At 37.9% G+C, this 18,661-nt stretch overlaps 1 protein-coding gene across 38 annotated transcripts in view; it reads left to right on the top strand.

The window, feature by feature from the left end:
• The window catches only part of MAPK8 (mitogen-activated protein kinase 8), a 99,840-nt gene that overhangs the window by 15,499 nt on the left and 65,680 nt on the right, over positions 1-18,661 (top strand). For 12 of the 38 annotated variants that reach the window (XM_023648327.2, XM_070265200.1, XM_070265157.1 and 9 more), the window contains exons 2-3: positions 2,007-2,079; positions 6,849-6,940. The exons of 8 other annotated variants lie outside the window; for them this stretch is intronic. The gene's annotated coding sequence lies outside the window, so the exon portion shown is untranslated. Of the gene's footprint in view, positions 1-2,006; positions 2,080-3,825; positions 3,920-6,848; positions 6,941-18,661 lie in introns of those variants that run through there. 18 more of the 38 variants (XM_070265159.1, XM_070265266.1, XM_023648310.2 and 15 more) reach the window with 4 other exon arrangements.

The raw sequence follows: 18,661 nt of genomic DNA, 5'->3' as shown, positions 1-18,661 counted from the left end.
TTTCTGGTTACTGTCAGTGTTGGTCTGAATTACCTAGTTCACCATTATAAGGGAAAGTAGTTTAACTTGATGAAGGCTTATCTCGTAAGAGTCCCCAATTTGAAATTTTAGTGTACATAGTTTTAGTGTTTCCTTAGGGTGAGATTTTGAGTACCAGGATCATCGTATACAATATACGTTCATTTTATATGCATAATAGCAATTATTAGAAAAAAGGAAACAGGATTACGAGTAGACAAGGGAGGAAACAAATGGCAGAGAAAACAATATTTTTGCAGAGTTTAGGGGAAAGATACGGTAACATTTTCATGTCTATCAGGAGTCTTAGAAAGGGCAGTCATATATGAAAAGAACTGATGTATTTGTTGGCATGATAATTGTCATAGTTATAAGGCTGTAGAATCCTAGATATTGTGGAAGAGGCATCGAGAATTATCTACTGAGTTATGTTGAGAAACTCCAGGATAGCTTTCTAAGTCATTAAATGGAGGGGTTGACTTTGGGGCTGGCCTTAGGGTTGTGTCTTAGAGCAGTATATGTCTACAGCACAGCCGCTAGTATAGTAAGGGATTGCAGGGAGCTGAGTGCGGTGAAACCCAATGTTAATATAAGATAGAAGAAATGTGACTGACGTTGATTTAGTGTGCTATCTTCATATGTGTATGTGAATTAATTTATGATCTTCTTGAGTTCATTTATGTTCTTGACCCTCCAACTAATTCCTATATTTCTGAAATTTCAAAATTGCAAAAGTTTCTGTCAGTCTTCAACCAATGCAATGAAAAGCAAAAATGACCTCTCTTTTGTAGCCCCTTGTTTCTTCTCCTGAAAAAATGAGAGATATTAGAGATGTTCTGTCTCGGGTGATTTTACCAGCAGAGTTTTGGTTCATATTTTAAACTTTTGGAAGATAGGAATTGTTGCTTAAACTGATTCCCTCTCTTTCATGTCCCTACCTTCTTGATGTTTATGCAGTGTATGTGTTATGGGAGACCAGTTTAAAATCCGCATGTTTCTTTGTCACATCTCTCCATACAATCTTCTATTACTGTTTTCTGGTGCTTTACAACTCATCATTTGACTGGCTTTTTTTTTTTTTTTTAATGATGTCATTCTTCCACACCACCCCCAACTTTTTATTGAGAATGTTCAAACCTACAGGCAAATTGAAAGAATAGTACAGTGAACACCTATATACCTCTACTGCTTGGGTACAACAATTGTTAACATTTTGTTATATTTGTTTATATCTCTCTTAATACTCCTTTTTTTTCCTGCACTTGACTCCTAAATGCTGCAGCAAGCGTCTGCTAAAATACATTCTCCTAGAAGTGTCATACTTCCAAAAAATGTAAACATTTTAAAAAATTTAATATTTAGTCTGTATTGAAGTTTCTCCACTTGTAGCTGGTTTTCTCAAACCATGGTTCAGTCAAAGTTCAAGTATTACATTTGCTTGTTGTTGGTTTAGACTCTTCTAATGTACTGCAGTTGTCCCCACCTCCACTTTTTCCCCCATGCTGTTGACTTTTTGACGAGATGAGGCTGGTTGTCTTGTAGAATGTTCCCACGTTCTGGATTTGTCTGATTGTGTCCTTACGGTATTTAACTTGTATCTCCAGCCACTGTGTTCCCTAAAAACAGAAGCATGGATCTAAAGGCTGGATTATATTTAGGTGTTTTGGCTTAGATGCTCCTGTGTACATTATGTTGATTCATAACACACAGCATATAAAATCAGGTTGTCTGCCTCAAGTGTGGTCGTTTGGTTAAGGTGGTATTTAACAGATCTATTCATTATAAAGATGGGGTTTTTTTCCTCCTGTGCAATTAGCAGTTGATCACTGAAATGATATTTTGGTTTCCTGCAAGTGTTCTGTTTCCCAGCAGCCTTTTGCCTGATGTTTCTAGCATCTGTTGGTGAGCCTTGTGTAAATCAGTTATTTCATTTGGGCTCACAAAATAGTACTTTTTCTAACCCTGTCATCCCTTTGGATCTATTCTAGCCAACTGTTCTCCGTTAAAAAGACCTTTCCTTTGTCAACTGGGATGAACTACAGTTCTTCCAAAAAAGATGAGGTAACTGCTTATTTTCCTTTGATATATCTACTCTTTAACTCTGAAAACTCTTTAAACTCTGAAAATGACTTCAACTCCAAAAGTTCGTTACTAGTCTTCTTCAGTGGTGGCAAATAACTTTATTTCTCTCTCTCTCTTTTGGTATCACAGAGATTTTTGTTTTTTCAGTGTTTTTATAGTCAGTTTAGTCACTATTCCTTTTTTTAGTCGATTTTACTTTTTATAAATTTTACATGTGCAGAAAAAATGAGAACGTGTTACAGTGTTACCATATATCCTGCACCCAGTTTCTCCTATTATCAACATCCTACTTAGTATGGTACATTTATTACAATTAGTGAACTAATGTAATATTGATACGTTATTATTAACTAAAGTCCATAGTTTATCCAGCTTGCCTTAGTTTTTACCTAATGTCCTTTTTCTGTTCCAGGTATCCCATCTGGGATACTACATTACATTTAGTTGTCATGTCTCCTTAGGATCTTCTTGGCTTTGAGTTTCTCAGATGTTCCTTAAATGTTTTTGATGACCTTGACAGTTTTGAGGCGCACTGGTGAGGTATTTTGTAAGATTTCCCTTTATTGGAATTTGCCTGATGTTTTTCTCATTTTTAGACTGGGGTTACGGGTTTTGGGGAGGAAGATCCCAGAGGTAAAGTGTCGTTTTCATCACATCCTATCAAGGGTACATGGTGTTAACATAATTTATGACTGTTGATGTTGAGCTTGGTGACCTGGCTGAGGTAGTGCTTGTCAGATTTCTCCACTATAAAGTTAGTCTTGCTCCACACCCCTTTCCCTAGTGTGGTATTTGGAAGAAGTCACTATATGCAGCCCAGACTTAAAGAGTGAGGAGTTATGCTCCCCGTCCTTGAGAGTGGCGTACATAAATTATTTGGAGTCCTTCTGTGTAAGAGATTTGTCTCTTCTCCCACTTACTAATTTATCTAATCGTTTATATCACTATAGCTTCATGGATATTTATTTTATTCTTTGGGTTATAATTCAATACTACTTTACTTTGTTGCTCAATTGTTCGCACTTTGGCCACTGAGAGATCTTTCACTTGGCTCCTGTGCCCCTTTGACATACCTCCGTCAAAGTGGGTGTTTTTGTTTTTGAGGACTTCCTTACTACTTTCTGGCACTACAGGTTGCTCCTAGCTCATCTTGTGTATTTTCTGCCTCAGTCCAGAATCAGCCACTTCTCCAAGGAACCCTTTTTCCTTTTATTGGAGAATGGTGTTAGAAACCAAGATCTGGGTGCTAGGTGTGCTTGTTGCTACTGGGATGTGGTTTCTTTTAGGCACCCTCAGCAGACAAAGCAAAGAAAGGAATGTGTCCGTATTAATAGACATGTCCATAATTATTTTTCTGTGTAACCATCTGTGTCTATATTAAGCTAAGTATGAGTTTTTAGTCTTCAGCTCTAACCCGTTAACCACGTGGATCATTCTGGCGTTCTCCCCCTACTGAAAGTAAATTTCCTCCAACAGTGAGAAACCTGCCTCCCACCATATGTGATCCATTTACTTAATTGTTCAATTCCAGTATGTATACATGACATCTAGCAGTATCAGAATTGCTAACCCATACCCAAATGGAAACAACTGTATCAACTAAGAGGTTGGTTTTGTTGATTCCTTGGAAATTTCAACATACATAATCATGTCATCTGCAAACAAAAAGTTGTGTTTCTTCTTTCAAATTTTATTTTCTTTTGTCGTCTTACTGCAATAGCTAGAGCTTCCAGTATGGTATCGCATAGGAGTGGTGAGAGCAGACGTCCTTGCCTTGTTCCTGAGCTTAGAGGAAAAGTATCCGGTTTCTCACCATTAGGTATAATGTTAACTGTGGGGTGTTTTATGGGGTTTTTTTGGGTAAATTTTCTTTATCAAATTGAGGAAATTCTCCCGTTTCCGGTTTGCTGAGAATTTTTATCATGAATGGGCGTTAGATGTTGTTGAATGCTTTTTCTTTTTCCATTGATATGATCGTGTGATTTTTCTTCTTTAGCTTGTTGGTGGTGGCTTACATTAATAGATTTTAGAACCAGCCTTGCATACCCAGAATAAATCGCCCTTGGTTGTGGTTTAGAAATCTTTTTATACGTTGTTGGATTTGATTGCTAATATTTTGTTGAGGATTTTTGCATCTGTGTTCATGAGAGATACTGTTCTGTAGCTTTCCTTTCTCGTGGTATCTTTATCTGATTTTGGTATTAGATAATGCTGCCCTCAGAGAATGAGTTAGGGAGTGCTTCTGGAAGAGATTGTAGAGAATTGCTGTCATTTTTTTTTCCCTTAAATCTTTGGTAGAATTCACCAGTGAAACCATTTGGACTCGGTGCTTTCAGTTTTGGAAGGTTAATAACTATTGATTCAGTTTCTTTAATAGATATAGGCCTATTCAGATTATCTGTTTCTCTTTGTCTGAATTTTGGTAGATTGTGTCTTTGACAGAATTGGTCCGTTTCATCTTAGTTACCAAATTTGTGAGTATAGGATTTCCCATAATATTCCTTTATTATATACTTACCATCAGTAGTGATGACCCCCCCTTCTTTTATTAGGAATTTGTGTCTTCTCTCTTTTTTTCCTTGCTTAGTCTGGCTAGAGGTTTATCAATTTTTTATTTTCAGAAAAACAGCTTTCCTTTTTGATTTTTTTCTGTTTTCCTGTTTTCAATTTTATTGATTTCTGCTCTAATTCCTATTATTTTTTTCCTTCTGCTTGCGTTAGGTGTCATTATTCTCTTTGATGCTCAGATTGTCCCATATTTGGCCATTGGGGCTTTCTCAAGGTGACTGCTCTGTCATTTTGATCTGACCTGGTTGGTTGTTGAGTACTTCCTTGTTTTGTGGCAGAACAAGATGTCTGCGTTTCAAATTTTACTTACCCTGCTTCATCCTGGAATGTTCCATTTCTTTAGGAAGTTGATTTCAGTCTTAATTTTACATGATAGTTCATTTCTTTCATTCAAAGTTTGAACAGGTTTGCCACACAGGATCAGCCTTTTTGCTTTTCTTTGGTAGTCTACAGAGCAACTGAGGCCTCCTGTCCATGCTAGAATTTAATGTATCCTTCCTTGTTATAAAAACAGAACATTTTCTTGTTCAGTTTACGTGGGCATAAAGACATGTGAAATTACATATAGCCGCACTTCTGTGAAGTCCCTGAAAGTGATTTGTACTTGGGCAGTTTGGACTTCTGCTGTGTTAAGAGAGAATCGAACCCCTCGTGGCTCTCTATACCTTTTTTAAAAGCTAGAAAATTGAGTTTGCAGTATTCTGGATTATCTGATTTGGTTTTTCTGCATCTCTGCAATTATTTCATCATTTAAGTATTTGAACTTTAGGGTTTTTGTTTCTTTTTCTTTAACAAATATTTATTATGTGCCAGAACTTTATAAATATTAACACATTTAATCCTTCTGTCAACCTTGTAGGTAGATATTATTTATTATTCTACCCTCTCTTCCATTTTATAGATGTGGAAACTGAGGCAGATGAAGTATTAGTTACTCAAGGTGGTAGGGCTGAATCTGAATCCAGATAATCTGCCCCCGAGTTTGAGTTTTCACTGCTGCTTTGTGCCACCTGTCCTCTGCTGGTTAAGGGGAAGGGTGGTTTGTGAGTCAGCATCGTGTTCTTCCCTTCTCTTCATGTTAATTACGGTGTAATGGGTGGCACTTGTGCTACCATAATGGCTTGCTGTGGCATTGCAGGCACTGGTTATTTAAGCCGTAGAGTTTTGAGATCCCAAATTGGGAGAATTCAGAGCCTCATATTTCATTGCTTTTGAGTTATTGGCCCCTTGCTGCAGTTCTTTTTGGCCAGAAGACATTTTCATGAATAGTGATAATCTCCAAAAAGATTGAGGTCTCCTTTGAAAAAAAAGTTTATTAAATGCATATGAATTTTAAAGTACTGTATTCTGTGATGATATAAGAGCAGAGGAGAATAAGTGAAAATACTTCAGAAAGTACAGAGAGCTAAATATTTGTAGCAAGTTTATTAGTGTACGTAGTTCCTGCTGGCACTGTATAAGAAGGATCATTATTTTATGAGAAGAATATACTTTATGGGAAATCTTAGATTCTTGGATCAGAATTCTAAGTTTCAGTTCTTTGATATGTTAACACGGGGTCCACTGCATCCTATTTCCTGGTGTAGTTTTCTTATTCTCTGCCTCCTTGTCCTTACTAAGCCCTGCGGGTTCCCTAAAGTCAGGGCATACTCTTTTTGAAAAGAATGTTATCCAGTCTTAATGAGAGGAAGAGAATAGTGGAAAACATTTTTTTATTTATTTTTAAAAAATTAAGTGCAAATAGCTATATAATATGGGGAAAATAAAATAAAGATAAAAAGATAAAAACTACCCTTAATCTTGCTAATAATATTTTGACATATTTTTTCCATGTATTTTGTGCATGTGTGAGAGAGATTACATGTGTTTATACACACAGGCTCATACATACGTGTGACGTTTATAAGGGATCCAAAAGTAGTATTAGCAGATATTAATTGGGGACTAGAGTAGTGATGACTGCTTTGATTTGATTAGGGATGAAGCCTAAAAAAATGGATTTTGCTTAAAAGAAACGTGTCCTTAAAGTAAGAATTTTTATAAAATAAGAGAAGATTTGTAGCATTGATTGTACCTTAGCAGTGGAAAATATAGAAGGGGTTTCAAGGGTTCTATGAAGTCAAAACTGTTTTCATAGTAATACTAAGATGTTATTTGCCTTTTTCATGCTTGTTCTCAAGAGTTTTCCAGAGGCCATGTGACCTGACCTGTGATGTGGCAAGAGTGAATGCAGAAGCATCTAAGAGAACCCATCTGTCTGGAATTAAGCCAGGTAGGAAAGGGATTGATAAAAATATAGAGCAGTGGCACTCTTCTCACTAAAGTTTTAAAAAAATAGTTATTTTCCATCAAAATGCTAGTTATAAGTTTGTTATTTTAAAATAAGCTTAAAATTTTTTAAATGCTCGGTTTTTAATATCTAATATAGTAAATATTGATAGGCATAATCCACATAAATAAAAGTACTTTGGGATCCTCAATAATTTTAGAGTATAAAGGGATCCTGAGACCAAAAAGTTTAAGAGCTGTTGCATTATACGATATCAAAAAATCATTAGTTAATGTCACTATCTATCTTATCAGAAAAATCTTGGGAAGCTTCCAAGGTTCACAGGGACAGGTATACATTTACCAGAATTTTAATTTTCACTTGAAAATTTGAATTTTATTATTGGCAGTAAATATTGTCATTTATTTTCCTTGAAGTAATAAGCTTACTTTGTTAATTTTCAAGAAAATGTCTTCCAAATACTACCCTAGTCCAAATAATAGTAAATGATGTTCCGTGAAAAAGTGGCTCACAACTCAAATAGTTAGAGTGCTTTTCTTTGAGACAACAGTTAGTTTTCAGTATGCAGCAGAAGTGCTTACTGTGTCCTTCCCATTTCATCATACAGATAATTTGGAATAGTCCTCTTTTATACTACATCAGAATTCAACAATTTAAATGCAATGTGAGATCTGAAACTGTATAAATAAGTTTTTCATGCCTTGTTATATTAAAATCCATTGGTCTATCTTAACATTTAAATGAATCTTTTGCCCACGCAAAATACTGATTCAGTGAGGTGTGCAGATCTTTTAAATGTTGATTTATTTTATTATACCGACATTATAATAGTGTGTTATGAGGACTCAGAGGGCCATCACCAAAAGCCCATCTGTGTCAAGTATTTGAGAGTCGAAATTTATACAACTAATAGTTTTTGGGGAAAAAAAGCAGTAAAATTCTTATCTCTAGCCAGACTGATCAATACGAAAAAAGAGAAGTGAGAAATTGTCAATTTCTAGAGTGAAAGAGGGACATGACAACGTATCCTACAGACTAAGGAAATGAAATAAACAAGTATATACTAATAGTTAAACAACTTAGATGAAACAGACAGGTTCTTTTTAAAGATGTGTATCACCCAGACTGACGTAACAAGAAAGCTGTGTATTTATTAGGGAAATTGAATTTGTAATGAAAAACTTTCCCTCAGGCTCTGTGGCATCACCGGGGAACACTAATTCACGGGGGTCACTATTGCTTAAGTGGTGATTCTCAAAGTCTTTGGTCTTAGGATGTCTTTACACTCCTACTAATTATTGAGGATCTCAAAGAGGTTTTCTTTATGTAGGCAATAGCTGTTGAAATTTACCTTATAAGAAGTTAAAATTAACTTTTAAAAAATATTTATCAGTTTATTTACAAAATAAACCAATTACAAGTTAACATAACTTTTTTATGAAAAATAACTATTTTCCATAAGAAAAATAATATAGTCTGTTGTGATATCACAGGTCTCTGAACCTCTGGGAAACTCCTGTACATTTTTGAGAGAATGAAAGAGAAAAAGGCTAATGATGTGCATTTCTGGATTGACAGTTTTGTCTTTCAACACTTTGAAGTTGTAGTTTTCCTTGTCTCTGACTTGCACGGTTTCAGAACAGAAGCCTGTGGTCATTTTTCTCCCCGTTTCTGAATGAGTTCTGGGAATCGTTCGTCTTTCAGCTCCCTGGCAGTTGTCCTTTGCTTTGGACTTGTGGAGTTTTCCTCATACATGTGTAGACTGGTGTTCAACCGAAGACTCACGAGGACTCGCTGGTGATTGCTGGACCTCTTTCTCCTCTGAGTGGCTCTCTTCTCTCTACCCCACCTTCAAGATTCCAGACACCTTTGCCTTCCTGATCTGGCTCCTCAACTCAGTGAAGCTGCCATGCTGGGTTTGCTGTGGGCCTTGCTGCACTGTGGTCTGGAAAAGGCCCCCAGGCAGGATGGCAGGGCAGTTACAGGGCTTACCTAATTTGTTTTCCTCTTTTCAGGGGTTGCAGACCTCGTCTCTCTGTTGTCCAGTGTCTGATAACAGTATCATATTTTCTCCACTTTCTAGTTACTGAAAGAGGGTCAGTCTGTTTCCACTACTCCACCATGCCAGAAGCAGAAGTTGGCTTTATTAATTTTTATTTTTAGAGTTGCTTCAAGAACTATTGTTTTAAAAGAACTGAACTATATTTAATATATAATGGGTGATGCTTGACAATGGGGTATGTTTTTCTTTAGAAAAATCAAAAACCTGTGGATCTGGGTTAAAACCTGTTAACAGCCTCAGCACCAAATGGAAAAAGTAAAGAAAGAAAGCTTAGGCAGCTTCCAGGACATTCTTAATTTTAGTAATAGATCCCATTTTTCAGTTGTTATTGGACAAATATTATTTTGTATTTTCTGTATGCCAGGCACTATGCTTAGGCTTTCAGGCTAGAGAGTGAATAAAACAAGCATCCTCTGCCTTCTTGGAGTTTATAGTATAGTGGAGAAGAGAATTAATCACAAAAATAAGTGAACAGTTAGAACTCTGATAAAAACAGTGAAGGAGAAGAACGTGATGTCATGAAAGTGTTTCAGGACACCCAGTTTAGATTGGAGAGTCAGGGAAAGATCTGAGAAGGTGGCAGCTGAGCTGAAATTTGAGATTTGAGAGATGAGCAGGAGCTCAATGGTAAGGAGAGGAAGTAGGCTGAGCAGAAGTTGTGCAGAGAAATCTAGACTGAGAGAATGTATATGCAGAAGCTATCAGGAGAGAGTCTTGCATAGTCCAAAGAACTGAGGGAAGGCTAATATGGAGTTTGGAGAGCAGAGTACCATTTGCTGAGACAAGGAACGCTGGAAGAGGACCAGGTTTAGTTTTTGGAGATGTTGAATTGGAGGTGCCTTTGGAACATCCAAATGGAAATACCATGGAGGCGATTGGGTTTGAAATCAGAGGAGAGATCAGAGTTGAAAATAGAAAGTACAGATTTGGATCTGTTGTATCAATGTGGTAATTGCTGTGGCTGTGAATAAAATTAACCAGAGCAAAGGAATATAGAAAAAGAAGAGAAATCCTAGCCTTTGAAGAATTCCCTTTTTTAAATGTCCAGGTAGGGAAGATGATACCCGGCCCTGGTGGTCTAGTGTTTAAAATTCAGCTCTCTCACTCCTGCAACCTGGGTTCATTTCCTGATCAGGAAACCACACCACACATCTGTTGGTTGTCATACGGGGGCAGCTGCGTGTTGCTATGATGCTGAAAGCTGTGCCACCAGTATCTCGAATACCAGCAGGGTCACCCGTGGTACACAGGTTTCAGCAGAGCTTCTAGACCAAAACAGACTAGGAAGAAGGGCCTGGCCACCCATTTCCAGAAAAATGGTCGTGAAAACTCTATGAATAGCAGTGGAGCATTGTCTGATATAGTGCAGGAAGGTGAGAGGATGGTACAAAAAGACCAGGCGGAGTTCTGCTCTGCTGTACACGGGGTTGCTGGGAGTTGCAGTTGACTCAGTGGTACTAACAACAAAGAGAAGATGATGAATCATTAAAGAAGGCGAAGAATTGATTTCAGCAAACCAGGACAGTGAGTTATTAAAGAAGCTACAAGGTATTAGTATTCTATGGCTGCTTTAACAAATTACCACAAACTTAGTGGCCTGAACCAACAGAAATTTGTATTCTCTCATAGTTCTGGAGGTCAGAAATCTGAAATCAGTATTATTGGACTGAAATCAAGGTGTTGGCAGGCCCATGCTCCCTGTAAAGGCTCTTCCAGCTTCTGGTGGCTGCCAGCATTCCTCAACTTGTGGCCACACCACTCAGTCACTACCTCTGTGGTCACACTGCTGCCTCCTTTTCTGTGTGTCTCATCTCCTTCTGCCTTATAAGGACATTTGTGATGGCATTTAGGGTCCACCTGTATAAATCTCACCTCGAGATCCATTACATCTACCAAAACTTTACACTGTCCTGTTTAGCCACACAGCACTTCTCACCCCAAATATGTGGTTTTCCCCTCGTACCAACCAGTTCTCCAACTCTCCAGACAGCAACTGGGTGTCCTACAATTTAATGCTGACGCTAACTACTGGAGTTAGTGCAGCCTCACAAGATAAGGGCTCAGTCCCATGAGATTGCCCCTACTTCAGATGCCAATTGCAAGTCTGGGCCACCGATACTTCTGACCAAATGGCTGTGAAGTTGGGGTGGGGGTGGTTTCAGAGCCCCTTCCTTCAGCTTTGATAATTTGCTAGAAAAGGCTCACAGAACTCAGAAAAGCACTTTACCTATACTGGTTTATTGTAAAGGGTGCAGCTCAGGAACAGCCAGATGGAAGAGATGCAGAGGACAAGGCATGGGGAGGAGGGGTGTGCAGAACTCCCATGCCCTCTCCAGGTGCATTACCCTCCCAGCTCCTCAGTGTGTTCACCAACCCAGAAGCTCTCTGAACTCCATTTTAGGGTTTTTGTGGAGGTTTCATTCTGAAGGTCTGGTTGATTAAATCGTTGGCCATTGGTGATTAACTCAGTCTCCCTGGAGGTTGGAGGGTGGGGCTGAAAGTTCCAACCCTCTAATCACGCTTTGTTCTTTCTGGCAGCCAGCACCCGTCCTCAAGCTACCTATGGGCCCCCCAGCCACAAGTCATCTCATTAGCACGTGAAAGACACTCTTACCACTCCAGAGATCCCAAGAGTTTTAGGAGCTGTGTGCCAGGAACCAGGGACTAAATCAAATATGTATTTCTTATTGGGTTGCATTCAACATATGACATTCACAGGTTCCCAGAACTAGAACCTGATATCTTTAGGAGAGCATTTTTCAATCTATCACACAAGGGAAGAGAATGCTTCAAGGATTCAAGTAATCAACTATGTCAGGTACTTCTGAAAGATTAACTTAAATGTGGATTGAAAAAATGTGCCATTGGTAGTCTCAGAGACCTGCTGATGGAGGCAGAAGCCAGATTGAAGAGTGTTAAGTGTATAGGGTGTTTGATAGCCAGAAGTTGCAAGTATTCTTGTTTGATATCTTCTCTTGTGTGAAAAGAAGGATATGTTGTGGATTAGAAGTTGGAAGAGAATGGAGAAAATTTGAAATAAATGTAGAGAATGGAAAGTAATTTTAACAGAGAAAAAAGTGTTATTGTACACTCATTGAAGTTGATCGTGACATGATAGTTGTATCTATCTGTTCTGTTGTGTTAAACTTTTTCTGTTTGCCCTTGAGCATAAGTATGGAAAAATCAGATGGCAGGATTCATCTGGGCTTGGGATTTGTAAGACAGGACTGTAAGGAGCTTAGGGTATTCATAAGAGTATTTTTAATAGGATGGAGTATGGAATTTAAGTTGCCTAAGATAATAAATGAATATGGTAAAAGGAAGATAGATGGGGAGAAGGTAGAAAGTTAAGGTACTAGAAGGCTGTCTGGCATCAAAGAATGTTCATAGTGAGGGTGGTTTATAAGCAAGCTACCAGGAGAAGAGATTGTGGTTAGAGTGGGGTACCTGAACTATGTTTTCTACAAGTGAGTCGGTTTCAATTGATGACTAGATCCAGGTAGTGACTGTGGGAATAGGTGGCTAGGGTTAGGTGGAAAGGTAGGTTACTGTAGATGAGGATGTCAAAGAATTGAACTGTCATAGTTCTGGAGAGTTTGGTCTCAGGGATGTTGATGTCACCCAGGATAATAATAGCAGGGCTTAGGGTAAGGGGAAGACTCCAACTAGATGTGAAAGTCCTCAGTGCATGTAGGGGGTGACTGGGAGGCTGATAGATCATAGCAACAAAGAGGGCACTTGGTGTTATAGCCGAGTAACATGAGCTTCAAAGGAGCAAGTTTTTGTGTGTGTGTCTTATGATGTTAGCAGAGAGGAACAAGCCATATATCTATGCCACCATTTGAGAGAGCAGTTTGAGAAGTGGTGTTCTGAGACAAGATTTCATTCAAGGCAAAGAAGCAAATCAAATGCTTTGAAGAAAGATTGAGGTTATAGGGGAATTTAGAGCTGCAGTTTCTAGAGGCTCTGGAAAGGTTTGGGAGTGTTGAGGCCTTGGTTAAGGTCAGGGAGGTGTAAAACTCTGGGGGGGCTGATGGTGGGCCTTTAGTTGGGCATTAAGATGTTTGTTTTTTTGATAAAATGAAGAATGAGAGCCATGATAAATTCTGTCTCTTTTCTTTGAGATGGTGGGCACTAGCCCAAGTTCCCAAAATAATGGACTGAGTTGACCTGACATGAAAGCTTCAGTTGATTGCAGTCTTGACTTGCCTCACAAGGCAGGCACTGCAGCTTTTGTAGGTTTTTGTTTCTGCTGTTTTCAAGAGAAGACAGTAGAGGTCAGGGAGCCAGAAGTGAAGGAAACAGAGAAAAGATGATAGTACCATGCATAAAAATATATGGAAATGTTTGCTATAAATTTATCAGTTACAAACCTAGACTGTTTGATTTGTGGTTTGTAGTATTTGAATCCAAGACTGATTACCCTCTGAACATGGCACATTTCTGGTATACCCCCAGTCTCTTCCATTTAGCTAGCATACATTTAAGAAATGCAAATTAAATCATTAGTAAAATAGAGCAATATCAGAGTAGATAAAGATCAAGCTCCTAATTGTGGGTTCTCTCAGTGACCAAAGATAATTAAGAAGCAGCTATAGTTGGTCACCTTTGAAACTTATAATTATGAGTAGATATGGTTCAGATGAAGCTTAGAAAGTTTAGGGTAACAGATTTGCTTCTCTGTATACATTTTTAAAACTGCACAGATTTTCTGAGCTACTTTTGAGTTTACAGATTCTGGTACTATTTATAACACCCTGTTGTCTTTATTCCTAAAGAGCTACCCCTGTTTAAGATTGTTGCCAGATTGACCATCTGCTGTTTTTCCCACTAGTCATTAGTTTTTCATCATGTACTTAACCAAAGCAATCCCTCTGTTCATTACTGCTTTGGGGAGTTTCACGGCAGGTCACTGTGCAGAAGCTGATTAATATCTTGTTAGTGACCATTCTCCAGCATCCATTTCTCAGCTGGCAGACTGTTTGCTTATTGCTAGGATCTCATTGTTGATATATTCTCCAGCCTCACACTGCTGCAAGAAGAATCTTCCAGGTTAATTTAAGTGCAAAATATATTTGTGAAATATCTTCTATAAACCAGACAGTGTGCTAAGTACTTTGGGAAACTTTTAAAAAATTTTCTGCCCTCCAAATGCCTCCAGTCCATGGAGAGAGAGCGTGTATGTAAATATGCCAAAATGATGTAGTTATAATTGCTCTGAGACAAGTAAAGTTAAAATGCAGTAGGAGTTCAGGAATTCTAGGCAAGATTGTGATATGATCATGCATGTCTGTCTGTTTTCCGCTGTGCCCACTGAAATCCAGATAGAGTCTGAAAACAAAATCTAGGTAGATACTTTCTTAAGGAAAATCATCTAAAACAAAGTGATGCAGAAAGGTTAAAAACAATTCATGAATTTTTTTTTAAAGCTTATGAAATTATAAAGGAAATCAAGAATAATGTATCAGATGTGGTAGAATTCTAGGCATAAAACATTAAACAGAACAGAAAGGGTCTTTTTTTTAATGGATAGATCATAGTGGGAGACTTTGCCATACTTATCTCTGAGGGTAAAGTGTGCAGAGAATAAACAAGACCATAGGAAATATTAGAGATTTAGATAAACTTGTTCAGAATGTCCAGTTTCAGGGCTTGATCCAATATTTCTGTGAATTTATGTCCTTATGGTTGACTCTCTCTCTTAACTGCTGGGTTTTTTCTCAGTTTGGCTTTGAGTCAGCCGGGATACAAGCCTTGGGTTCTTTATTATTTTCTGCTAGAAAACCAATCCTAAATATTTTGTGAAATGAGTAAAATTACCAAGTGTTTGTAGAGTCATATGAATGAAATGAATTAGAAACATTTCTTTGAGTCCAAGATCTGATTTTTTTAACACACACACCTAGACACCCCACATTCCAACACATAGACACACACCTCTCCCTACCAAGCCTAACCCTGAGGAAAATCTAAATGTAAACTTGAATGATGCAGCATAGACTTCCGTTTCTGAAAAAGTTGAATAGATATACTTTTCCCTTTTCCTCTTGCTGAGTACAGCTAAAAGCCCTGAACATTATGTGTACAACAAATACAAGACTCTGAAAAGTGGAGAGAAGGTGGGTTGGCTTAGGACCTCAGGATCCAAATAGCATGATGGTAGAAATCCTGCAATTCTTATTGCTTTATATATTCTAGAATGGGTGTGGAGAAGCTGGCAACCCAGAAATGTTGGGTACAAACAAAAGCCCCAAGAAAAGTCTGTCATCTTTAGTCAAGGACCAAGAAGGGGATAGCCTAGAAACTTTTAGACAGTAACCACTCCACTCCAGCCAAATACACAGAAAAAATAACCCTGATTAGCAAAAGCCAAATGGGGACCTGGATTTTCACCCTCTTCAGGCATAACAAGGCAATCCTTCCCCCAGTGGTGTTAGTGGAGGTGATGCGGGGAGCAATAAAAGCATACTCCTTCCAGCCGGAGCCGTGTTAGTGAGGATCCTAAACTCTCAGCTTCACCCAGTATAACGAGGAGTGCCACCTTCCCTTCTCCACCACCTGTGGTCAACACAAACCTAGGGAGGAACCTGCACTTCTCCCCCTGCCAGACAATATGCTATGTGCTTCCGCCACCAGAGCAGTGTCTGCTACAACAGAATATTTAAAATCCAGAGTCTCATAACATAATACTCCAAATATCCAGGTTTCAATTGAAAATACCTTCTATCAAGAACCAGAAATGTCTCAACTTGAATTAGAAAAGACAATTAATACATACCACACCAAGATACACAGATGTCAGAATTAACTGACAAGGATTTTAAAGCAGCATCAGGAAAATGTTTCACCAAGCAATTACAAACACACTTGGAACAAATGAAAAATAGAAATTCTCAACAAAGATAGAGTAAATCTCAGGAACTTCGATGAAATGAATCAGTTGCTCAGAAAGCACAAGCTACCACAGCTCACACGGTATGATCTAATTTGAACAACCCTGTAACTATTAAGGAAATTAAATTTGTAATTTTAAAATGAAAACCATACTGAGGTGGTTTCACTGGAGGATTCTACCAAATGCTTGAAGAGGAATTCACACTTTTTCTACACAATCTCTACCAGGAAATAACGAGATGAAGGAACCCTTCCAAATTTGTTTTGTGAAACTGGTATTAACCTTGCTACCGAACTGAGACAAAGACAGTATGAAAAAAAGACAACTATACACCAATATCCGTTATAAGTATAGATGCAAAAATTCCTTAGCAAAATATAAGTAAATACAATTCAGCAATATATGAAAAATTATACGTTGTGACCAAGGGGACTTCATTCCAGGGATGCAGGTTTGGCTCAGTATTTGGAAATCAGTCAGTGTAATCACACACATTAACAGGATAATGAGGAAAACACAAGATCATATCAGTTGTGGCAAAAAGGCATTTGACAAAGTTGAACCATTCATGACTAAAACTCTCAGAAAACTAGAAATAGGGGAGAACTTCCTCAACTTGATAAAGAACATGTACAGAAAACATAGAGTTAACGTTGTACTTGATGAAAGAATGAATGTGTTCCCTCTATGATTGGGAGCGACATGGCAAGGATGCCCATTCTCACTACTCTTACTCAGCATGGTATTGGAAGTTACAGTCAGCACAATAAGGCAAGGAAAAAGAAGGCATACAGACTGGAGAAGGAGAAATGAAACTGTTTATATTTGCCTATAGTATGATCGTATGTGTAGAAAATCCCAAGTAATTTGCAAAAAAACCTGTAGAACTAATAAGTGAGTTTGGCAGGATCACAGGATACAAGACCAATATAAAAAATCAGTTTCTATACTCTAGCAATGAACATGTGGAAACACAAATTAAAAATACAGTACCATTTGTAGTTGCTCAAAAAAATGAAACAGTTATGAATCTAACAAAACCTGTATAGGACTTGTGTACTGAAAACTATAAGATGCTGATGAAGGAAATCTTAAGACCTGAATAAATGGAGAGACATGCTTTGCTAACAGTTTGGAAGACTCAACATACTGTAGAAGTCTATTTTCCCAAAATGGGTATACAAGTTTAACAAAATCCCTCTCAAAGTCTCAGCAAGATATTTTCTAGGTATAGACAAAATTATCCTAAAATTTATATGGGAGAGCAAAGGAACTACAGTAGCTAAAAACAGTTTTCAAAAAAGAAAAGTGGAAAGTATCACTGTACTCGATTTCAATACTTATTATATAGCTAGAATAATCAAGACAGTGTAGTATTGGCTGGCAGACAGATCTGTAGGTCAGTGGAACAGATTGGAAACCCAGAAACAGCTCCATACAAGTAAGTCCAATTGATTTGTGATAGAGGTACAAAAGAGAATGGAGAAGAATGATCTTTACAACAAATGATGTTGGCACAATTGGATATCCACGGGCAACCAAATGAACTTCAACCTAAATCTCACACCTTATACAAAAATTAACTCAAAATGGATCATAGATTTAACTATAACTCTACAACCATAAGACTTTTAAACGAAAACATAGGGGAAAAATCTCTGGGACCTAGGGCTTGGTGAAGAGTTCTTGGAAATGACCCCGAAAGTACAACTTCTGTAAGAAGAAAAAATCAATGAATTGTCCTTCACTAAAGTTAAAAGTAGTTACTTTGTGAAAGATCCTGTTAAAAGGATGAAAAGACAAGCTACATCCTGGGAGAAAATATTAGCAAACTGCCTATCTGACAAAGGATTCATAAATAAAGAATTCTTAAAACTCAACAGTAAAAAAGCAATCCAGTTAGAAAATGGGCAAAGACAGGAAGACACATTTTACTGAAGAGGATGTATGAATGGCACACACATAGGCACATGAAATGATGTTCAACATCACCAGCCATCAGGGGAATGCAAATTAAGATTATAATGAGATATCTCTATACACCTATCAGAACCATTAAAGTGAAAAACTGACAGTACCAAATGCTAGCAAGAATGCAGAGAACCTGGATCTCTCATATATTGCTGGTAGGAATGTAAAATATATACAGCCACTCTAGAAAGCAGTTTGGCATTTTCTTAAAAAGTTTATCTTATGACACAGCCTCACACTCCTGGGCATTTATCCTAGACTAAGGAAAACTGTCCACACAAAAACCTGTACATGATTTTTCACAGCAGCTTTATTTGTAACAGCCAGAAACTGTTAACTAAAATGTCCTACAGTAGGTGAACGATTAATTTATGGTGCATCCATACCTTGGAATCCTACTCAGCAATCAAAAAGGAATGTGATATATGCAACAACTTGGATAGAACTTAAAGGCATTTATGCTGAGTGGGAAACGCCTGCCTCAAAAAGTAATTGTGTGATTCCATTCATATTACATTCTTGAAAGGACAAAATTATAGAAATATAGAACAGATAACAAGTTGTTGCCAGAGATTAGGAGTCAGGGATGGGGGTGGAGAAGGAGGTGGATGTGGCTATAAAGGGGGCTAGTCTTTGTGATGATGGAATAGCTTTGTGTCCTGATTGTGGTGGCGGTAGTTGCACAAATCTACACACGTGATAACATGATGTAGAACTATACACACACATTGTATCAATGTCACTTTCCTAGTTTTGATTTTATAGTTCAGTAAGA

This window comes from Equus caballus, chromosome 1 (genome assembly GCF_041296265.1).
Source record: "Equus caballus isolate H_3958 breed thoroughbred chromosome 1, TB-T2T, whole genome shotgun sequence".
NCBI classification, from domain to species: Eukaryota; Metazoa; Chordata; class Mammalia; order Perissodactyla; family Equidae; genus Equus; species Equus caballus.
The sequence above is the reverse complement of the archived record's forward strand: the minus strand, read 5'-3'. Positions and strand labels throughout refer to the sequence as shown.